Below are 23,028 nucleotides of genomic sequence, written 5' to 3'. Positions count from 1 at the left end.
CTGAAGAAAAAATCCAAGCCTCTAGTTGCAATACTGAAGGATTTTACAGGGAAAATATTGAATGACACAGAAAGTAATAAAAGAAGATGGAAGGAATACACAGAGTCACTGTATCAAAAGCAATTGGTTGATATTCAGTCATTTTGGGAGATAGCATAAGATCAAGAACCGATGGTACTGAAGGAAGAAGTTCAAGCTGCACTGAAGGCATTGGCGAAAAACAAGGCTCCAGGAATTGAAAGAATACTGGTTGAGATGTTTCAACAAATGGATGCAGTGCAGGAGATGCTCACTCGTCTATGTCAAGAAATTTGGAAGACAACTACCTGGCCAACTGACTGGAAGAAATTCATATTTGTGCCCATTCCAAAGAAAGGTGATCCAATAGAATGTGGAAATTATTGAACAATATCATTAATATCACACACAAGTAAAATTTGGCTAATGATCTTTTAAAAGTGGTTGCAGCAATACTTCAACAAGAAATTGTCAGAAGTCAAACCAATTCCCAGAGATAACGTTTTAGCAAAATAGCGGAGCAGCACACAAAATAAAAATATTATCCATAAGATCATTGTTCTACTTAAAAACCATCTGTATGAGACCAAATATCAACAATTACTCCAAAACAAAGACGAGAAGATAAGGAGGAAGGGAAACTAGAGAACAAACAGAACACATTTAAAGAGAAAGTTGACATATTGTGATAAATGTAACTAATGTCACCAAACAATTTGTGTGAAAATAGTCAAATGGGGACCTGACTTGCGTGTAAACTTTCACCAGAAACTCAATAAAATAAAAAAATATGTTTTGACAATTCAAGACATAACAATTGACCTGTATTCACTGGAGCAGCAGAGAAAGAGGGGAGAGTTAGGACCAGGAGGTGGAAATGGAATGCATGCCTAATTGTTTCCTTGAACAAATGCCTCCTTTGCCATGAGACCAGTATGGAATAGTACCTGGCTACCATTACGGAACATTTTGATCAGAAATTCTATAGAAGAATCTCGATCAAAAGGAGGAAAAATTCAAAACAGATTCATTGAGCCTGGATGAACCCTAGAAACTATTGCCCTAAGGTCATCTTTAAACCTTACACCAAAAAAAAAAAAAAAAATTCTCTTGCGCATTCTTTAAACCAAACAATAAGTTAGCTTATTTAGTAAATAATGTGTACCTTGAACATATCATGCTCTTTTGAAGAACTATCATTATGGGATCAGATTGACAGCAGCAACTCAGAAGGTAAGATAGAAGCTTTAGGGGGCAGTGAGTTTATGTCAATGGAAAATTAACAGCTCAGAAAAGGTGAGAATGGTTGCACAACTTGAAGAATGTAGTCATTGTGACTGAATTGTACATGCAGAAATTGTCAGATTGGTGTATACGTTCAACAACAACAAAAAAATAACTAAATAAATATTCTGTCTACAGCATATGGCTTTTGAAAGGACCACATAGAAATATGAAATGTTATAAAAACTATAATTCACAATAAAAGCTGATTGTTTTTGTGATACACAGAGGCCTTTTGAACATAGAGAACCCAATCTGAACATAGAGAGTCCATAGGATTATAAACATTTTAAGACTAAGACTACTAGTGCATATAATTATACAAAAATACATACTTTTTAGTAAGTAAATCTAGCTTCATCTCCATACACATGGCCACAAACAGTGGGCAAGCTCTATAGATGCAATTTTTTTCATAATTTTAGACAGTATAAAGAGTTAAATGATCAAACAATAATTAAGCATTAATTTTGTTATTCACGTTTAGCATCCTATATTGAATCATTATAAAAAAAATCATTTTTGCCTACCAAAATGGACTAAATATTTTGAGACAATCTAGTAGACACATCAGAAAAAAACTTGGAGTGCATAGGTTGAATTTATTCCTGGATGGCCTTATTTCCAGTGAAATAACATAAGTGAGACATGACCTAGAAGTAAGATTGTCTTACGTTTAAAGGAACATATTTAAGAAAGCCAAATCTGCTCTCCAACTAGATGTTGTTGTGACTTCAGAAACTAAGTGCCTGGTAGGATTAAGAAAGACTGACTATGCGTTATTTTTCTACATTATTTTAAAAATTATATTTAAGAATATAGTCACTAGTTAAAACATTGGTGGTGTAGAAAAAATATATCTATGTATATGCATATGCTGTTTTTTGTGTGCAGCCAGTTGATTCCAACTCGTAGCGACCTTATATGACAGAATAGAACTTCCCCATAGGGTTTTATAGGCAGTAAATTTTATAGAAAGTCACCAGTTCTTTTCTCCTGCAGAGCAGTTGGTGGGTTCAAACTGCCGACTTTTTGGTTAGCAGCCGAGCTCTTAAGCATTCTGCCACCAACGTTCCCTGGTGTGTGCCACACATACATATGTGTGTATGTGTGTGTATCCACACAGCTTTGGAGAGGGAAGAATTATTTAAATGCATAAAATATTTATTGCATAAAAAGTAATCACCCAGATAATGTCTACATATTTTAGGTTCTCTAGAGAGAACCATATAAATGTCATAAATGCCATTCTCAGTATTAAGTGTCCACAAAAGATTTTGCCCCCAAGCATTGTGTAAGATGACATAATTAAACGGTGTCATAATATTCCATTGTAATCAAAGAGAAATGAGTTATATCAGAAATCAGCTTGAACTCTTTAATTAGGAAGCTTAACAATGTCAAACAGTCTTAGGAGCTGGAACTAAGACCACAATGATTGGAACAAATTTCCACTTATTTTCAAAGTCAGGAAAATATTTTGTGTTGTTTTCCCATAACCTCGTCATATCTCATGTTTCATTAAACACTGGCATTCACTTGCTGACCACTTCTACCTCCAACATCTACGTGTATATTTTATGTAAAAGTTAGCATATGAAAACTGAGTGTAAAGATGGAGGTTATACTGTGACATGGCCAAATCAAGGAAAAACGGAGGAAAACAGAGATTGTTAGACTACATTATTAACGTAAGACGATTCTACCATGGATTGCCTATAAATGCATTTATTATATCCCCCCAAAAATGTGTGTATCAATTTGGCTGGGACATGATTCCAGGTATCGTGTGATTGTCCACCATTTTGTCATTTGATGTGATTTTCCTATATGTGGTAAATCCCATCTCTATGATGTTAATGAGAGGGGATGGGCAGCAGTTGTGTTGTTGAGGCAGAACTCAGTCTACAAGATCAGATTGTGTCTTGAGGCAATCTCTTTTGAGATATAAAAGAGAGAGGTGGGCAGAGAGACTGGTGGACTTTATACCACCAAGAAAGCAGTGCCAGGAGCAGAGTGCATCCTTTGGACCCTGGGGTCCCTGCACAGAGAAGTTCCTAGTCCAGGGGAAGATTGATGAGAAGGCCAACAGAGAGAGAATGTCTTCCCCTGGAGCTGACACCCTGAATTTGGACTTTTAGCCTACTTTACTGTGAGGAAATAGACTTTTCTTTGTTAAAGCCATCCACTTGTGGTATTTCTGTTACAGTAACACTACATAACTAAGACATATGGGCAAATGAAGGAAAAAAAGGGGGAAAGCAGAAATTGCTAGATTTCATTATCAATATAGGATGGTTCCACCATGGATTGCCTATAAGTACACTTATCAAACCACATTCTGTTTTTTTCAGTGCCAGGGGAATTTCTAAATTATTTAGCCACATTCCAACAGGACAGAGACACGTAATGCAACTGTAAGGTCCTGCTCTGGCAATCACACTCACTCAAGTTTGAATCGCACTCACACAAGCTTGTCAGTTGTGTGACCTTGGATGTGTTACTTAACCTTGAGGTACCAAATTTTTCATGTAGAGTAAGAGGATATGGTAGACTGCATTTCCTGTCACCCTTATCCAATGCCTCTCCTCTTTGATGCCCTTCCCTATGCTCAGTCATGACCATGTGACTTTTTCTAGCCAATGAAATGTGCCTGGGCATGACATTTGTATCACTTTCAAACAGAATGATCAGAGGAGCAACACATAGTTCCCAGGGTCTACGTCCCTGTGTCACAATGCCTGGCCATGTCCTTCAGACAAAGTGGAGCAGAGCTTCAACAAGCCAGCCCTGGATACATAGCATGATGAAGAAACTTTTGTTCATTAAGCAACTGTTATCTTCCAGTCATCTGCAGCCTAACCTTGCTTACTCTGATTGAGAAAGACATATTAACTAGTCTCAAAGAGATCAAATGACAGTGTGCATATAAAGCACTTTGAAGAACCCCTGATAAATACTACCCAAAAACCCAACAGCCTAAGCAACCAATAAATGGTAGTGATTATTAAGACCATATCATATATAATTTCCACTTTAAAATTTTAAAAAACTTTAACAACTTATCTAAAAAAATAATATATATGTGTGTGTTTTATTAAAATTGTATTCTTTTTCTCTGATTTGTTTATTATTTCTAATAATTCTTGGATTTTTTTTCCTTTTTAAGAAATATCAATTTGGATATTACTGTTTTAATTATTAGCTATTTCATTCTCTCTTCTTCATATCACATTTTTTTCTGAATTAGCACAGAATTGCTCACCACAAAAATTAATTTCCTTTTGTACAATTAGTACTTGATGATTTGTTTTTTCATTTAGTTTGAAAATAAACAAATAGTTAATTGTGATCCTACTATGTACTTATAATTTTCCTCAACTATGGACTTACTCAGGATGGTCAACCAAAGAGTATTAAACCCTGCCAGTGAAGAGGTGGAAAGGTAAGTTGCTCAAAAAACTGATGATTAAAGGATTAGATAAGTGCAAAAAGAAACGCTTTTTTAAAAATTTCTGCCTTGGGAATTCAGAGATATAAGCACCCAAGCTTATAGGTTTCTTATAAAAAACTGATACACAATGATTAGTTTTCAAAAGTATCCTTTTGATTTAGGTACTTATCCAATTTTTTTTTTTTTTAAGTTTTGACTATATCAAAACAGAGGGATGACATATACATAAAGAAATGGCAGAAAATAAATGGAGGGTGCATTTGTGAAACACCTAGAAGACAAACTTTATCAGAACAGAGAGTCATTGGTGGGGATTAATGAGAATTATACCTTGATGGAGAGATTATGGATGACACGGGAAAGCAGTTTTAGAAATTCTGACTCCATCCTGGTGAAAAAGGAGTTACTAAAAGTTTCAAGCAGTTAAGGCAATGGTAAAAATAGGGTATTTGAGCATGACTGAACTGGCAAGAGGTGTGCAGGATCTAAGAAATTCATGGGGTAGTTTACCTTCCAGGAGCAAGGAAATGAGGTCGATGATGATGGCTACAACAGAAAAGGGGAGCTGAGAAGAGAGAAATTGGATACACCAAAAATTGTGTAGACACTGATAGAAATAAGGAAGAAGGAAAGTTCAATTTGCTATAAGTGGAATTTTAGACGAAACTAGGCTGTCTAAGAGCTGATTAGTGATGTAAAACTAGAACTTAGTATCTCAGCAATTATGAAGCCCATTCTTTGAAATTTGTAATTAATAGAATAAAACTTGCTTTGCCCCTAGAAAAAATATATTATATATACTTATATAACACTTATAATACAATATATATACATATTTTATATAAAAATTAAACCAAATCCATTGTGGTCAAGTTGATTTTAACTCATAATGGCCCTATAGGACACAGTAGAACTGGCCCATAGGATTTCCAAGGAGTGGCTGGTAGATTCAAACTGCTGACTTTTTGGTTAGCAGCTGAGTTCTTAACCATTGTACCACCAGGGATCCTATATATATATTATATATATGTATGTATGTATAATATATGTATAATTACTACACTTTCAGGAGGACTTAACCTACAAAAATGAGTGTATCATTACTCTTGACCTCTTGATCCTTTACGTATATGATATATGCACAATATATGTATGTGTGGCAGTTGAGTTGATTTCAACCCTCTGGGAACAGAGTAGAACTGCCCCACAGGTTTTTCAAGGCCGTAATCTTTACAGAAGCAGACTGCCACATCTTCTTCCCACAGAACAGCTGGTGAGTTCAAACCACTGACTTTTCAGTTAGCAACCCAGAGCTTAACCACTGTACCAGCAGGAATACTACAATGCTACAATATAAATACTATATATAATACATGTACGTTATATATTCGATACTAACAGAATATTGAACATACCATGGACTGCCAGAAGAAAGAACAGGTCTATCCTGGAAGAAATGCAGCCAGTGTTCCTTAGAAACGAGGACAGAGAGGCTTCATCTCATGTACTTTGGACATGTCATCAGGAGGGACCAGTCCCTGGAGAAGGACATCATGCTTGGTAAAGCAGAGGGTCAGCAAAAAAGAGGAAGACCCTCAATGAGATGGATTGGCAAAGTCCCTGCAACAACGTGCCCAAACATAGGAATGATTGTAAGGATAGTGCAGGACCAGGCAGTGTTGGATTCTGTTGTGCATAGGATTGCTATGAGTTGGAGCCAACTCAACAGCACCTTACAACAACACATGTTAGATATAACGTATAGATATAATACATAGCTGTAACATATAGATGTATATATCATACATGTGTATGTATATACCTAAAAAAAAAAAATTGCTATCCAGTTGATTCTGACTCAGCAACCCTGTAGGACAGAGTAGAACTGCCTCATACAGTTTTCCATGAGTGGCTGGTGGATTGAAATGGCCAGCATTTTTGGTTAGCAGCTGAGCTCTTAAGTGCTGTACCACCAGGGCTCTAATATATACATATAAATATAATGCATACAATATCCATATAAATATAATACAATATACACATAAAAAATGTATACATAATATTATAAATATAAAATGCTTAATCACTGTGTCACCAGGGTTCCTATTATATATATATATACATATATATATATATATATACTTGAAACTTGGTGGCGCAGTGGTTAAGATCTTGGCTGCTATCCAAAAGGCTGGCAGTTCAAATCCACTAGTCACTCCTCAGAAACCCTGTGGGGCAGTTTTACTCTGTCCTATAGGGTTGCTATGAGTCAGAATCAACTCAACTATAGTGGGTGGGTATATATCTATAATTATTATACTTTCAGGGGGACTTAATCTGAAATATGAGTACATTAGTATTTTTGACTTCAGCCTTTATAAGAATATCATCAATCTATCTCAATTTCACCTTGTCAAATGAATAACCATTTTAACTGTCTGGGTTGGAGACTACTGTATGATAATAATGTGACTGTTTTTTAAAAATAGTCCATTTTTAAAAATTCAAGTGCTTTTTTGAATGTTCAGACTTGCTTCAACTTCCACACCTCAGTTTTTTTCTTCTCTTTCTGAAATATCAAGGAAAACATATAACCTCTTCCCATCTTCATAAATAAATGCAATTGCTTATAACCAGAGCTTTGACAGAGAACAGTCTCTATAGCATGAAACCACTGTGGAGGCATAAAGAACTGTAAAGGGGCTGGTTTCACAAAAGGGGTAACTAGGGAAAATACATCTATGTAAAATCTTGTTTTTTGAACATTTAGAGTACCGCGTTTCAATTAAGCATTGTGTTTTCTAAACTTTGCTTTTTCATCTCTTTTTTTGGTAAAATGTTGTTGCTTATTCATTTCTTATTAGATATTTTCAATCTTTTACGTGTAAACTAAAAAACCAAACCCGTTGCCATCGAGTCGATTCCGACTCATAGCAATCCTGTAAGACAGAGTAGAACTGCCCAACAGGGTTTCCAAGGAGTGGCTGGTGGATTTGAACTGCTGCCCTTTTGGTTAGCAGCCAAGATTTTAATTACTTACCAAATTCTTTTAAGAAAATAAACCATGAGTGGCAAAGTGTTTCTAAACCAAGTGTTTTTGGAAAAGAGAGACACAAAAGGTAAAATATTTCTGAAAGTTGCCCCTCCCATTTTAATGCTTTAAGCTATTTCAATAATATAATTGAATGCAATTCTTCAAATATACAAAAAGTGTGATACCCACTTAAGAATCTAAATCAATGTGTTACTTTCATTGAAATCATTAACATCATAGTTATTGACTAAATTAAATCTTTTCTGGAGTCTTTACGGAGTTTAATAGGTTGAGGACAAATCATTGAAGATGTTGGACAATTTACTAGTACTGAAAGAAGAAATCCAAGCTGTTCTGAAGGCATTGGAGAAAAACAAGGCTCCAGAAATTGACAGAATATCAATTGAGATGTTTTAACAAACAGAGGCAACATTGGAGGTGCTCATTCATCTATGCTGAGAAATATGGAAGACAGCTTCCTGGCAAACTGACTGGAAGAGATCCATATTTATGCCTATCCCCAAGAAAGGTGATCCAACCAAACACAGAAATTATAGAACAATATCATTAATATCATATGCAAGCAAAATTTTGCTGAAGATCATTCAAAAATGGCTGCAGCAGTATATCGACAGGGAACTGCCAGAAATTCAGGGTGGTTTCAGAAGAGGACATGGAACCAGGGATATCATTGTTGATGTCAGATGGATCCTGGCTGAAAGCAGAGAATACCAGAATTATGTTTACCTGTGTTTGATTGACTATGCAAAGGCATTCAACTGTGTGGATCATAACAAATTATGGATAAAATTTCAAAGAATGGGACTTCCAGAACACTTAGTTGTGCTCATGAGGAACCTTTACATAGATTAAGAGGCATTTGTTTGGACAGAACAAGGGGATATTGATTGGTTTAAAGTCAGGAAAGAAGTGCATCAGGGTTGTATCCTTTCACCATACTTATTCAGTCTGTATGCTGAGCAAACAATCTGAGAAGCTGGACTATATGAAGAAGAATGGAGCATCAGGATTGGAGGAAGACTCATTAACAACCTGCATTATGCAGATGACACAACTTTGCTTGCTGAAAGTGAAAAGGACTTGAAGCACTTACTAATGAAGATCAAAAACCACAGCCTTCAGTACGGATTGCACCTCAACATAAAGAAAACAAAAACCCTCACAACTGGACCAGTGAGCAACATCATGATAAACGGAGAAAAGATTGAAGTTGTCCAGGATTTCGTTTTAGGTGGATCCACAACCTACAGCCTTGGAAGCAGCAGTCAAGAAATCAAAAGACGCATTGCATTGGGTAAATCTTCTACAAAGGACCTCTTTAAAGTGTTGAAGAGTAAAGATGTCACCTTTAAGACTAACGTGCGCCTGACCCAAGCCATGTTATTTTTAATTGCCTCATATACATGTGAAAGCTGGACAATGAGTAAGGAAGACCGAAGAAGAATTGGCTCCTTTGAATTGTGGTGTTGGCGAATAATATTGAACATACCATGGACTGCCAAAAAAATGAACAAATCTGTTGGTAGAGGTACAACCAGAATGCTCCTTAGAAGCACAGATGGTGAGACTGGGTCTTACATACTTTGGACATGTTGTCAGGAGGGATCAGTCCCTGGAGAAGGACATCATGCTTGGCAAAGTACAAGCAGCGGAAAAGAGTAAGACCCTCAAAGAGGTGGATTGACACAGTGGCTGCAACAATGAGCTCAAGCATAACAAGGATTGTAAGGATGGCTCAGGACTGGGCAGTGTTTCATTCTGTTGTGCATAGGGTCACTATGAGTTGAGACCGACTCGATGGCACCTAACAACAACAACAACAGGTACTGAAATCATTCCAGTATTATCTAGAGTAATTTTATCTGTTCCTTAAAACTGTACTAGGACAACTTCCTATGTTCCTGGGTTCCTCATAGCAGTTCTGTAAGGGAATCTCTATTATCCAGGTTGAAACCAAGCAATTTTTGACAAAAACTATGGACCAGAATATTGGTGCCATAAGGACTACAAATGTACCTTAAGTGGAGTTTAAAATCTTGAAAAAACACACTAACAAATAGCCACTAATTCCCCTGGAATAAGAGAAATAAGCTTTAGAACATTTTTTATACCAGTGTTTCAGAATGATAAGATTGAAGAATTAAAATATTTTTCTAGTGTGTGACTCCATGTGTTTCAGAGTAGACCTTCACTCCATAGGGTTTTCATTCTGTTTGCTTTTGGAAGTAAACTCCAGGCCTTTCTTCCAAGGTGCCTCTGAGTGTGTTCAAACCTCCAACCTTCCAGTTAGTACCCCAACACTCACCAGTTTGTGCCACCCAGGAACTTCTCTTTATGGATCTATAAGTCCATAATTTCTCCAACATTCCAAAAACAGTCTTGTTATCCTAGTGCTTAACTTTATGACTAATGCTAACTTGTAACTCATTTGGTTTCTCAAACTACTGTCATCTTATATACATGAGTGCAGGGGCAAAGGATGGACCAAAAGCATTTTAGAGACATCCAGAAATTCCAACTGGCTTAGAATAGGAGGGGGAAATGGTTCTTTTTAGAGCTGAATAGGATGACAAAATGGGAGAATGAAAATGTCGTGGTCAGCAGAAAGTTGAGGTCAGCATGGCAGAAAAAGGATTCCAGATGGTTTGCAAATGGAGGAAATTTCAAATCTGAAAATGTGAGAAATAGACTAAAGACCTAGGGAATTAGAATCAGAGGGACAAAAACAATGCATAGTGACTCATAGTTAGATGAGTAACTTACTGATCAAAGCTAGGTTTTATCTGCCCACTTTGGTCATCCCAAGATGACTGCCTATGTTGAAAGAGCCAGATAGGCTGGGCATGTCATCATTTCTAGCACAGTAAGTCCCCTGGTTATGAACATCCAACTTACGGATACTTCACCCTGCCCTTTAGTGCTATGTGAATTTTCCCTCACTTTGAAGCTACTGAACACAACTAACAGTCACAACAAATTCTTCATCACAATCGGCTTCACTTGGTGCTCACGCAGCTTCGAGCCTTTTATTGCACTAAAGTAAAGCTAAATAAATAAGATCCATATGCACCTGTCCAGCTTCCCTACAACTTTAACTTAAAGACAGATTCAGGAACGAATCTGCTTCGTAACCATGGACTGCCTGTATAATATTCTTCTATCTCCACCATAATACCTTCTCTGCATCTCATCTTTTACTATACCTGTTTTCTATGCCCTTTTAAGTCACACTCTGGGCACACTCACCTTTTTCTTCCTGATGTAGTCTTTTATTTTTGGTGAAAGTATATACAACAAAACATATACCAATTCAACAATTTCTACATGTACAGTCCAGTGACATTGGTTACATTCATCAAGTTGTTCCTTCTTTCCTGACATCCTTTTCCAAATTATTTTACCATTACTAAAAAAATCACTGCTCCCTAATCTCAACTAACCTTTGGAGTTGTTGTTTCTTCCTATACTCTTGACCAAAATAAACTGAACCTAGAGTAGACAGTATGACATTTCCTCCTGTGTTCTCCAAGGAATATGCGCTGTCTTGGTTTAAGTGAGAAGACGGGTAACAGGGCTGCTTCTTCCCAATGACAGTCCCAACAATGCCAGTTCAAGTGTGTTTTCCTCTCTTTCATCCCAGTGGATTCAAATAAGGTATTATGAATTGGATGCAATTAAAATTATGACAAGAATTGAAAGGAAATGCAGGATGTTACTGAATTCTTCAGGAGTCTCTGGTTGGTGCAAACAGTTAAGCACTCAAGTACTAACCAAAATGTTGATGGTTCAAACCCACCCAGACATGCCTTGGAAGACAGACCTGGCAAGCTGCTTCTGAAAGGTCACAGCCTTGAAAACCCAGTGAAGCAGTTCTACTCGCCACATATGGGGTTGCCAAGAGTCAGAATCAACTCAACTGGAAAAAACAAAAACAAAACATGTATTACTAAATCATTGGAATCCCTGGGTGGCACTCTACTACTAGCTGGAAGACTGGTGGTTTGAACCCGCCCAGAGACACCTCAGAAGACAGGCCTGGCACAAAGGCCACAGAAATCCCTCATAGCACAGTTCTACTCTGCAACACATGGGGTCACCATGTGTTGGAATTGACACAGTGGTAACTAATAATATCAACAACTGAATTCTTCAAGTGTATTTTACCTAAGCTATGTGTTAAAGAAGTTGATGCTTTCAAAGGATAAGAAAGAGTTGGCTAGGTGAATGGAGAAGAAAAACTTCAATAGATGAAAAAACAGCAAAGTCTCCAAGAAACTGTGTACTTTCTCAACATCAAAAGCGAGTAGAAACTCAAGGATTACCAACTATCTAAGGCAAGCATTTCATTATGAATGATAGAACACAAACCTAACAAATTATTTAAGCAATAGCTTTTAGCAAGCAAGAAAGAAAACAAAACTAGGAGGGGTGGTGGAGGAGGACAAAGAGGAGAGACTATTCAGGGAGGAGAATAATTCCAATAAAAAAGAAAATAATCCTCAGAGAGATAAAATACTGAAGCCATTAAAAAAAAAAAAAAACTATAAAAGGGAGCATTTAGACAATACATACTGACAGCATGGAAAAACTCAATTGTAGATGTGGAAGGTGTGGTAGCAGGGTAATGGCCCCTGAAGATGTTCACATCCTCATCCTCATCCCCAAACCTGTAAATTCATTAGGTGACATGGCAAAGAGGAATTAAGGTTATGGATGGAATGAAGGCTGTTAATCAGCTGACATTGAAATGGGGCTCTTAGCTTGGAATATCCTATATAATCACGGTTACTGTTGTTGGGTGTCATTGAGTTGATTCCAACTCATAGTGACCCTACATACAAGAAAATGAAACACTTCCAGGTCCTACATCATCCTCACAATCGTTGCTATATTTGAGCCCATTGTTGCAGTCACTGTGTCAACCCATCTTATTGATGTTGTTGTTGTTAGTTGCTTTTAAGTCTATTCCAACTCAGAGCAACCCTATGAACAACAGAAGGAAACACTGCCCAGTCCTGCCCATCCTCAAATCCTTGTTATGCTTGAGCCAACTGCAGCAGCCACTGTGTCAATCTTTTTCGTTGAGGGTGTTCCTCTTTTTCACTCACCCTCTGTCAAGCATGAATTCCTTCTCCAGGGGCTGATCCCTCCCAACAACATGTCCAAAGTCTGTGGACATAATCTCTCCATACTTGCTTCTAAGGAACACTCTGGTTATATTTCTTCCTAGCAGATTGTTCACTCTTTTGGCAGTCCCTAGTATATTCAATATTCTTTACCAACACTACAATTCAAAGGCTTCAATTCTTTCAACTTTCTTATTCACCATCCAGCTTCTGCATGCATATGAGGTAATTGAAAACACCATGACTTGAGTCAGGCACACCTTAGTCTTCAAGGTGACATCTTTGCTTCTCAAGACTTTAAAAAGGTCTTTTGCAGCAGATTTGCCCAATGCAATCCCTCTTTTGATTTCTTGACTACTGCTTCCAGGGATCCAAGTAAAATGAAATACTTGACAACTTCAAACTTTTCTTCATTTATCATGATGTTGCTTATTAGTCCAGCTGTGAGGATTTTTGTTTTCTTTATGTTGAGGTATAATCCATACTGAAGGCTGTGGTCTTGGTCTTCATCAGTAAGTGCTTCAAGTACTCCTCACTTTCAGCAAGCAAGGTTGTGTCATCTGCCTAATGCAGGTTGTTAATGAGTCTTCCTCCAATCCTGATGCCCTGTTCTTCTTCATATAGTCTAGCTTCTCAAATTATTTGCTCAACATACAGGTTGAATAGGTGTGGTGAAAGGATACAACCCTGACTCACACCTTTCCTGACTTTAAACCATGCAGTATCCCTTTGTTCTGTTTGAACAACTACCTCTTGATCTATGTACAGGGTCCTCATAAGCATAGTTAAGCGTTCTGGAATTCCCATTCTTCACAATGTTATTGGTAATTTGTTATGACCCACACAGTTGGATGCCTTTGCCTACTCAACTCAGTTGATGGTCTTCCTCTTTTTTGTTGACACTCTACCAAGAATGATGTCCTTCTCCTGGGACTGGTCCCTCCTGATAACATATCCAAAGTATGTGAGACCAAGCCTCAATTATCCTACCTTCTAAGGGGCACTGTGGCTGTACTTCTTCCAAGACAGATTTATTCACTCTTCTAGTAGTCCATATTCTTTGTCAACACCATAATTCAAAGACATCAATTTTTTTCTTTGATCTTCCTTATTTATTGTCCATCTTTCACATATATATGAGGCAATTGAAAATACCATGGCTTGGGTCAGGCTCACCTCAGTCCTCAAGGTGACATCTTTGATTTTTAACACTTCTAAAAGGTCTTTTGCAGCACATTTGCCCAGTGCAATATGTCATTTGATTCCTTGACTCCTGCTGCTATGGGCATTGATTGTGGATCCAAGTAAAATTAAATCCTTGATAACTTCAATATTTTCTCTGTTTTACATGATGTTGCTTATTGGTCCAGTTGTGAGGACTTTTGTTTTCTTTATGTTAAGTTACAATCCATACTTAAGGCTATAACCTTTGGTCTTCATCAGTAAGTGCTTCAAGTCCTCTTCGCTTTCAGCAAGCAAGGTTGTGTCATTTTCATATCACAGGTTGTTAATGAATCTTCTTCCACTCCTGATGCTGTGTTCTTCTTCATATAGTCCAACTTCTAAGATGATTTGCTCAGCATAATGTTTAAGTAAGTATGGTAAAAGGATACAACCCTGATGCACATCTTTTTTGATTTTTAATCATGTGCTATCTCCTTGTTCTGTTCAAACAACTCTTCTGCTTGAATGAAAAAATCAGTATAATCACTAACATCCTTAAATATGGGAGAGGGAGTATTAAAGCTATGAGATGGGATAAAGACTCAACTGGTCATTGCTGTTTTTAAGATGGAAGGGGGTCATGAACAAGGGAATGGGGGCAGCCTCTAGATACTGGAAAAGATAAGAGAACACACTCTCTCCTAGAACCTCGGGAAGGTACACAGATCTACTGACATCTTGATTTTAACCCAGCAGATGCATTATGAATGTTTGACCTTCAGAAATGTAAGATAATTAACTTGTTTAAGCTACTGAATTTGAGGTAATTCGCTACAGCTACAATAAAAAGTAATATAAAAGGCAAATATGAAGAAATATCCCAGAAATTAAAACAAAGACATGAAAAGAGTGTCTCAGTGTCTATTCTCCAGACTTGAATCCTCTGTTCAGCTGAACTCAGAACCAACTCGAATAATGGCTACTTTAAGCAGCTTTATTTGAAGCTCACTGTTGCATGCGACTAAGTTCTGGCCAGTGGGCTACACGCTGCCGTGACATACACAGCTTCGTGGAAGAGTCCTGAAATGAAACAAATGTGTGCTCTTTTCTTTTCTCTGGTAGCTGGCATGAAGATGTGATGGCTGAAGCTCCAGCAGGTATATGAGACAATACTAAACAGGAGCAAATGTAGGGTTGGCAGAGGAATAATCAGGAAGAAAATTTTTTTTCAAAAAATTGATGGAACTGTCATACAAGCCCAGAACTGCTGATTTCTGACCTTTTTACATGACAGAATAAAATCTAGTACATTTAAACCATCCTCAGTTGGCATTTTCTGTCACATTCATACTCTTAACCAACACAGTCATCTCTATTTATGTTAATATCATTAGTGCTAAAATATACAAAGAAAAGGAGGCTTTCAAGGAAAGAACAGGAACTCAGTTTTATCTGTATGTGATTTAAGGTGCTTATGAAACTTTCAGACGGAGATATTTGTGAGATACGAAGAGGGCCTAAGACAGAGCCCTTAAAAAGTATACATGTAATAATCTGATATAAAAATAGAAGACAGGAAAGAGACTAAAATATAGTGGCCAGAATGCAACGAAGTTTTGGCATTACAAAAGTCATCGTTCCCAGAAGAATCATGTGGCCAATGGTGACAGATGTTGAAATGTCAAGGAAAGTAAGAGATGAAGCCTGTCTCTTGATTTAAAGGACAAGAAAGTTATTGGAGGCCTGAGTTATTGGAGCAGGTTTAGTAAAGAGGAGGGAATAGAAGGCAGATGGTAAGTGGGCTGAGGTCTGAGTGGCAAGTGAACAAGCACAGGCAGCCAGGACAGTGTCATGGCCCCTGCCTCATTCTCTCTATGGTATGTAACCAATTTTTCTCCCACATGTCCATATCCATAAGCACAAGAGTTGTCATCTCATTTATTCTTTGTTGTTAAGTTCAGTTTTGCCTATTAGTTAACTGCTTGGGTACAGTGAATTTTATGAGTATGTAGAGTTTGGTCACCCTCTTTCTATCCCTTGGTCATTATCAGCACTTCCACCATTCCCTTCAGCAGCTATTTCAAATTTAAGGCATTCTTTTGAAGTTCTTACACATTCCTCCAAGCCCCTCAATCTGCAGATGACATATATTACTTCCAAAAGCAGGGTTTCTCAACCCTGGAACACTGACATCCTTTGTTGTTGTTAGTTGTCATTGAGTTGGCTCTGACTCATGGCAACCCCATGTACAACAGAAAGAAATGTTGCCCATTCTTGTACCATCTTCATGGTTGTTGGTATGCTTGAGTCCATTGTTGTGGCCACTGTGTATTTTGAGTGCCTTCCAAGCTAGGGGGCTCATCCCCAAGTACTATATTGGACAATGTTCTGTTGTTACATTAAAAAAAAAAAAATATATATATATATATGTATATATATATATAGGGCTTTAATTGACTGATTTCTTCAGCCATCTTCTTAGTCCGTCTTAGTCTGGAAACTCCACTGAAATATGTTCACCATGCGTGACCCTTTTGGTATTTGAAATACTGGTGGTGTGGCTTCCAGCATCACAGCAACACACAGGCCACCATGGTACAGCAAACTAACACATGAGTGATTGCTATTGATATTACGGGCTGAATAATCCCTTTTTATGGGAAGTTGTTCTATGTATTGCAGGATGTTCAGTAGCATACCTGGCCTCTACCCACTAGATGACAATAGGAACCTCCCTTTCAAGTTGTCACAACCAAAAATGTCTCCAGACATTCCCTAACTCCCTGGGACAATAAGATTTCCCACAGTTGAGAATAGAGCCTTAGAGTAAAAGAGACAACTTGGTAAGACATTTTTAAACTTTCTTCTATCGTGACTGCAGTTTAAACATCCCTTCACATTCTTTACCTAAAGACTCAGATGATAGGGCTCCACTCATCTTGAGAACTAATCTTCCAAACTTTGTGCCTTTTACCTATTTCCCTCCCCACCCTCTAACCCCGCCCTTTAGCCTACCGTTTAAAAAAAAAAAAAAAAACTCTTTGATTCTGAAGCCCCTTAAGCAATAGTCCTTTATCTCACCTTCTCTAAAAAGTCAAGCTTCCTTGGAAAAGAGCGTTCACTGTTTCACTTTGTCCAGTGCAACAAGCATGAACTTTAGGATCAGAAGGGCCCATGTTTAAATTCAGACGCACAGGCCATCGAGCCATTCCAATTTATAACAAACCTGTGGGACAGAGTAGAACTGCCCCATAGGGTTTCCAAGGAGTGGCTGGTGGCTTCAAACTGCTGACCTTTTGGTTTGTAGCCAAGCTCTTAACCACTGAGCAATCAGGGCTGCTAAATTTACTCACAAGCTGTTAATTCTGAACAAATTATCTAGGTGCTTGAAATGGAATTTTCTATAAAAGATGGCAGTAATCCATAATCATAAAATGTATGGAAAGGTATTTTTAAGAGGCGACTACTTTATGCCTGGTACATAGTAGATTCACAATAAATGGTGGTTCTCTTAACTTTCCTTTTTTTTTTTTTTTATTGCTCAACCACTGGATATTGTTTGTGGTCCCACCAACTCCTTAATAATGTCTCTTGTAACTTTATAATTACCAAATGAAACGGTGCTTTCTTGCTGTTAATACTAATGAACATTATGTCCTTCTCGACAGTCTTTTCTTCATTAGTTTTCATGACACGATGTTGACTTAGTTTTCAGCCTGTCTGTTTAACCAATTCAACTGGATGAATGGCTTCTGAAGATATGACTCCCATTGCCTCTTTCTTAAGTATCTGAGGACTTAGTTAGAATTAGCAAACCAAATTCAAATGAGGGCAAAATTAAAACCTTCATAATTTCTTTTGAGAGTACCCATTCCAGTAGAGTAGCTTAATATATATATGTGTATATGTGTGATACATACGTGTGTGTGTATATGTGTATATACATATACATACATCTCTCTATATATACATATATCTATACATTTTATGATTATGGATTACTATCATATAGGTTGTTGTTGCTAAGTCGGTTCCAACTCAAAGCAACTCTATGTGCAACAGAACGAAACACTGCCAGGTCCTGTGCCACCCTCACAAATGTTGTTATGTTGGAGTCCATTGTTTCAGCCACTGTGTCAATCCATCTCGTTAAGGGTCTTCCTCTTTTTCACTGACCCCCTGTTTTACCAAGCATGATGGCCTTCTCCAGTGACTGATCCCTCCTAATAACATGTCCAAAGTACTTGAGATGAAATTTCACCATTATTGCTTCTAAGGAGCATTCTGGCTATACTTTTTCCAAAACAGATTTGTTCTCTCTTTTGGCAGTTCATGGTATACTCAATATTCTTTACCAACACCATAATTCAAAACATCAATCCTTCGGTCTTCCTTGTTCATCATCCAGCTGTCACATGCATATTTATGGTTTTCATGCAGTCTAGTTTCTTTTGGTTTAAAATCTTGTGTCTTTCAGGTAAAAATTCAATAATATCAAAGTATATTTTGCATGTCTATTTCGGGTATAATTATCTTTGTCACTCCTTCCAGCTTCTCTCTCAATTTTCCTTTCTTCTCTTTTTTCAAAGTTTTCTCAGCTCCTCATTCTAGTCATAGTTCTAATTTCACAAGGTCATGGAGGCAGGAGTCCGCTTTCACTTTCAGGAGAATGCCAGTGGAAGAGTGGTTCTCTCTTCCTCTGCCTCCTCCAGGGTGAAAGTCTGCAAAATAGAGCATTAGATGCTCAGTAGGTACACAACTACCCCCCTTACAGAATCTTGAAACAGCACAGCTGTGTTCCTACTTCACCCCCAAAGTGAAACATAACACAACCACTTCTTCTAGGTTCCTTTGCTCCAAATGCATGGCCAATGTGTAACTCCTACATACTTGACCTACCATATATAGGGCAGTTTCTCTTCTTGCCCCTCTTACATAGCTGCAGAACTCTGTCATTTCTCTTCTGCCCTTCCCCTGTGTCCCAGCAGTGTGAGACTGGTCTGTAGGTTCAGCAACTCAGCAAAGTCCAGTTAGAAGCGGCACTAAACATGTGTGCTTAGAATCATTGGAAAACTTCAATGAAATTTCCGTTAAATATTCCCTCTCTCTCTCCCACTCAAAGGCCAAGGTCACTTGGGGGAAGGAGGAGAGGGGACATTTCATTCTGATTCTCCTTCTAGAAAATTCTTCCCAAGTGCCTAGATTCAAGTCTATCAGTCAGGAGACAAACCCATTCCTCTTGTTCACATCAAGTCTCTAGTCACTTTTGTAACATAAGTGGCTAAGTCTCCATGGAATTTAGCAGTTTATGACCATCCCGACAGTGTGTCTACAAAAAGAAAACCTGAAGTACAAAAATGAAGTATATGTTGTAACAAATAGTAAATCCTTAGTTTTTTTTTCTTTTTGAGATAAGAGGCAAAAAAAAATCACTCCTCAACATTGTATTAGAGGCCCTAGCTAGTTTCATAAATCAAGAAAAATAAATAGGAAAAAGATCGTGAAAAAAAATTCTCAGTATTCACAGATAATAAGATTTATATACACAGAAAATCTAAAAGTTTCTATCAATAATGTCGTAGCTTATTTGCATTAATAAAAGAATCTAGAACCTCTTCTAGGCATAACAGTCCAAAACCAGTTACATTTCTATACATTATCAAAAAAAAATGACACATTGAAACTAAAATTTTTAAGGTACCTTAAAAAATAGCATAAAAATTGGAAATGCCTTTAAATATTTAACAAAATATGTACAAGGCTAATGTGTTTGTATTTATAAAACCATTGAAAAACATTAAAAAAAATAAAGTACACCTATTGCATGTCCCCCACGTGTCTGTCAGTTTGTTGTACTGTGGGGGCTTGTGTGTTGCTGTGATGCTGAAAGCTATGCCTCTGATATTCAGATACCAGTAGGGTCACCCACAGAGGACAGGTTTTCAGTTGAGCTCCCAGACTAAGACAGACTAAGAAGAAGGATCAAGCAGTCTACTTCTGAAAACCATTAGCCAGTGAAAACCCTATGAATAGCAGCAGAACATTGTCTGATATAATGCTAGAAGATAAGCCCCCCAGGTTGAAAGGCACTCAAAAGATGACTGCCTCCTTAAAGTAGTGCCGACCTTAATGATGTGGATGGAGTAAAGCTTTCGGGACCTTCATTCACTGATGTGGCAAGAATCAAAATGAGAAAAAAACAGCTGCAAACATCCATTAATAATTGGAACCTGGAATGTATGAAGTATGAATCTAGGAAAATTGGAAATCATCAGAAATGAAATGGAATGCAGAAACATTGATATCCTAGGCATTAGTGAGCTGAAATGGACTGGTATTGGCCATTTTGAATCAGACGATCATATAGTCTACTATGCTGGGAATGACAACTTGAAGAGAAATAGTGTTGCTTTCATCATCAAAAAAAACTTTTCAAGGTCTATCCTGAAGTACAACGCTGTCAGTGATAGGATTATATCCATATGCCTACCAGGAAGACCAGTTAATTCAACTATTTTTCAAATTTACACAGCAACCACTATGGCCAAAGACAAAGAAATAGAAAATTTTTATGAGCTGCCGCAGTCTGAAATTGATCAGACATGCAATCAAGATGCATTGATAATTACTGGTGATTAGAACATGAAAGTTGGAAACATAGAAGAAGGATCAGTAGTTGGAAAATATGGCCTTGGTGATAGAAACAATGCCGGAGATCAAATGATAGAATTTTGCAAGACCAACGACTTCTTCATTGCAAATACCTTCTTTCACCAACATAAACAGCAACTATACACATGGACCTCACCAGATGGAACACACAGAAATCAAATTGACTACATCTGTGGAAAAAGATGATGGAAAAGCTCAGTTAGAACAAGGCCTGGGGCCGACTGTGGAACAGACCATCAATTGCTCCTATGCAAGTTCAAGCTGAAACTGAAGAAAATCAGAGCAAGTCCACGAGAGCAAAAATATGACCTTGAGTACATCCTCCCTGAATTTAGAGGCCATCTGAAGAATAGATTTGATGCATGTAGTCAAGAAATCAAAAGATGTGTTGCATTGGGTAAATCTGCTGCAAAGGATCGCTATAAAGTGTTGAAGAGCAAAGATGTCACCTTGAAGACTAAGGTGCACCTGACTCAAGCTATGGTACTTTTAATCACATCATATGCATATGAAAGCTGGACAGTGAATAAGGAAGACCAAAGAAGAACTGACACCTTTGAATTGTGGTGTTGGTGAAGAATATTGAATACACCATGGACTGCCAAAAGAACAAACAAATCTGTCTTAGAAGAAGTACAACCAGAATGCTCCTTAGAAGCAAGCATGGCGAGGCTACATCTTACATACTTTGGACATGTTGTCAGGAGGGATCAGTCCCTGGAGAAGGACATCATATTTGGCAGAGTACAGGGTCAGCAGAAAAGAGGAAGACCCTCAATGAGGTGGATTGACACAGTGGCTGCAACAATGAGCTCAAACATAACAACAATTGTAAGGATGGCTGAGAACCAGGCGGTGTTTCGTTCTTTTGTGCATGGGGTCGCCATGAGTCAGAACCGACTCGACGGCACCTAAGAACAACAACATTGCATGTCTATGAATTGGAGCAAATGAGTAAATTCTTTCAAAATCAATCTTTACAGTTAATGCCCTCCCAATAAAAAATGTATATATATTTTATTGTTGGATTGATTGCTTGTTCTTTTTTTTTGTTTTATTTTATAGAGCTTGACAAGTTGACCCTAAGATATATATAAAATTGCAAAAGGCCAGGAATAGGCAGAAACTCTTAATAAAGCACAAGTTATGTTATGAAATTAAAATAATTAAGATGGTATGCTTTTGTTTGTTTATTTTGGCACAGAAAGAAATTTAAAAAGAAAAGTCCAGTGAAATACATAAAGAGCTGAGAACTTGATCTGGCCTCAAACCAGGATGTCGGCAGGAGCTGCATTCCTTTCTAGCAGCAGTATACATCAGTCTGTTTCCTTGTCATTCCTAGAAGTCCTCCTGTGTTTCCTGATTTGTGGCTCTCTTCTTTCATCTTTAAAGCCAGCAAAGCAACATCAAATCCTTCTCATTTTGTGTTACTCTGACCTCTTCTGACCCCCTCTCCCAGCTTTAAGGACGTTTGTGATAGTATTGGGTTCATCCAGATAATCCAGCATAACATTCCTAGTTTGAGGCCAGCTGATTAAAAAAAAAAATTAGAAACTGGAATTCTATCTGCAGCTCCAATTTCTCTTTTCCATGTAACACAATGCACCCACAGGCTAGAGGAATTAGGAGGTGGTCATCTTTGGGGGGCCATTGTTCTGCCTACCATAGTAGCTGTAAAAAAGTAAATTTTTATTTGTTAAATTGATAAATACAGTTTAGAATTTATGTTCATCAAATGTCAGCTAAAACAGAGTGAGGGAAGGTGGGGAGGGGTTAAGCTTTCTGGGTGCAGTGTGTGGTCAAGTAATGTATAAAATATAGTCATTCTCAAGAAATTTTCAATACAGTTGGAAAATACAGATGATAATCTTAAAAAAACAATTATTTATATTTAAATAGTATAAAAGACTAAATTAGGATATAACAAGCCCATGTATGACCAAATGTCAAAGGAATACGATAATTATAGTTTAATTCTTGGATTGCCTGATGAGTCAAAGAATAAGGTGGCACTCTACAGAATGAATTATGTATTATGGTGTTGGCAAAGAATATTGCATATAACATGGACCACCAGAAGAATGAACAAATCTGTCATGGAAGAGGTACAGCTAGAATGCTCCTTAGAAGCAAGGATGGCAAGACTTCAGCTCAGAAACTTTGAACATGTTATCAGGAGGGACCAGTCCCTGGAGAAAGACATCATGCTTGGTAAAGTAGAGGGTCAGTGAAAAAGAGAAAGACCCTCAAAAAGT

Source organism: Elephas maximus, chromosome 2 (assembly GCF_024166365.1).
Source record: "Elephas maximus indicus isolate mEleMax1 chromosome 2, mEleMax1 primary haplotype, whole genome shotgun sequence".
NCBI lineage: Eukaryota > Metazoa > Chordata > Mammalia > Proboscidea > Elephantidae > Elephas > Elephas maximus.
Note: the sequence above shows the minus strand (reverse complement) of the source record.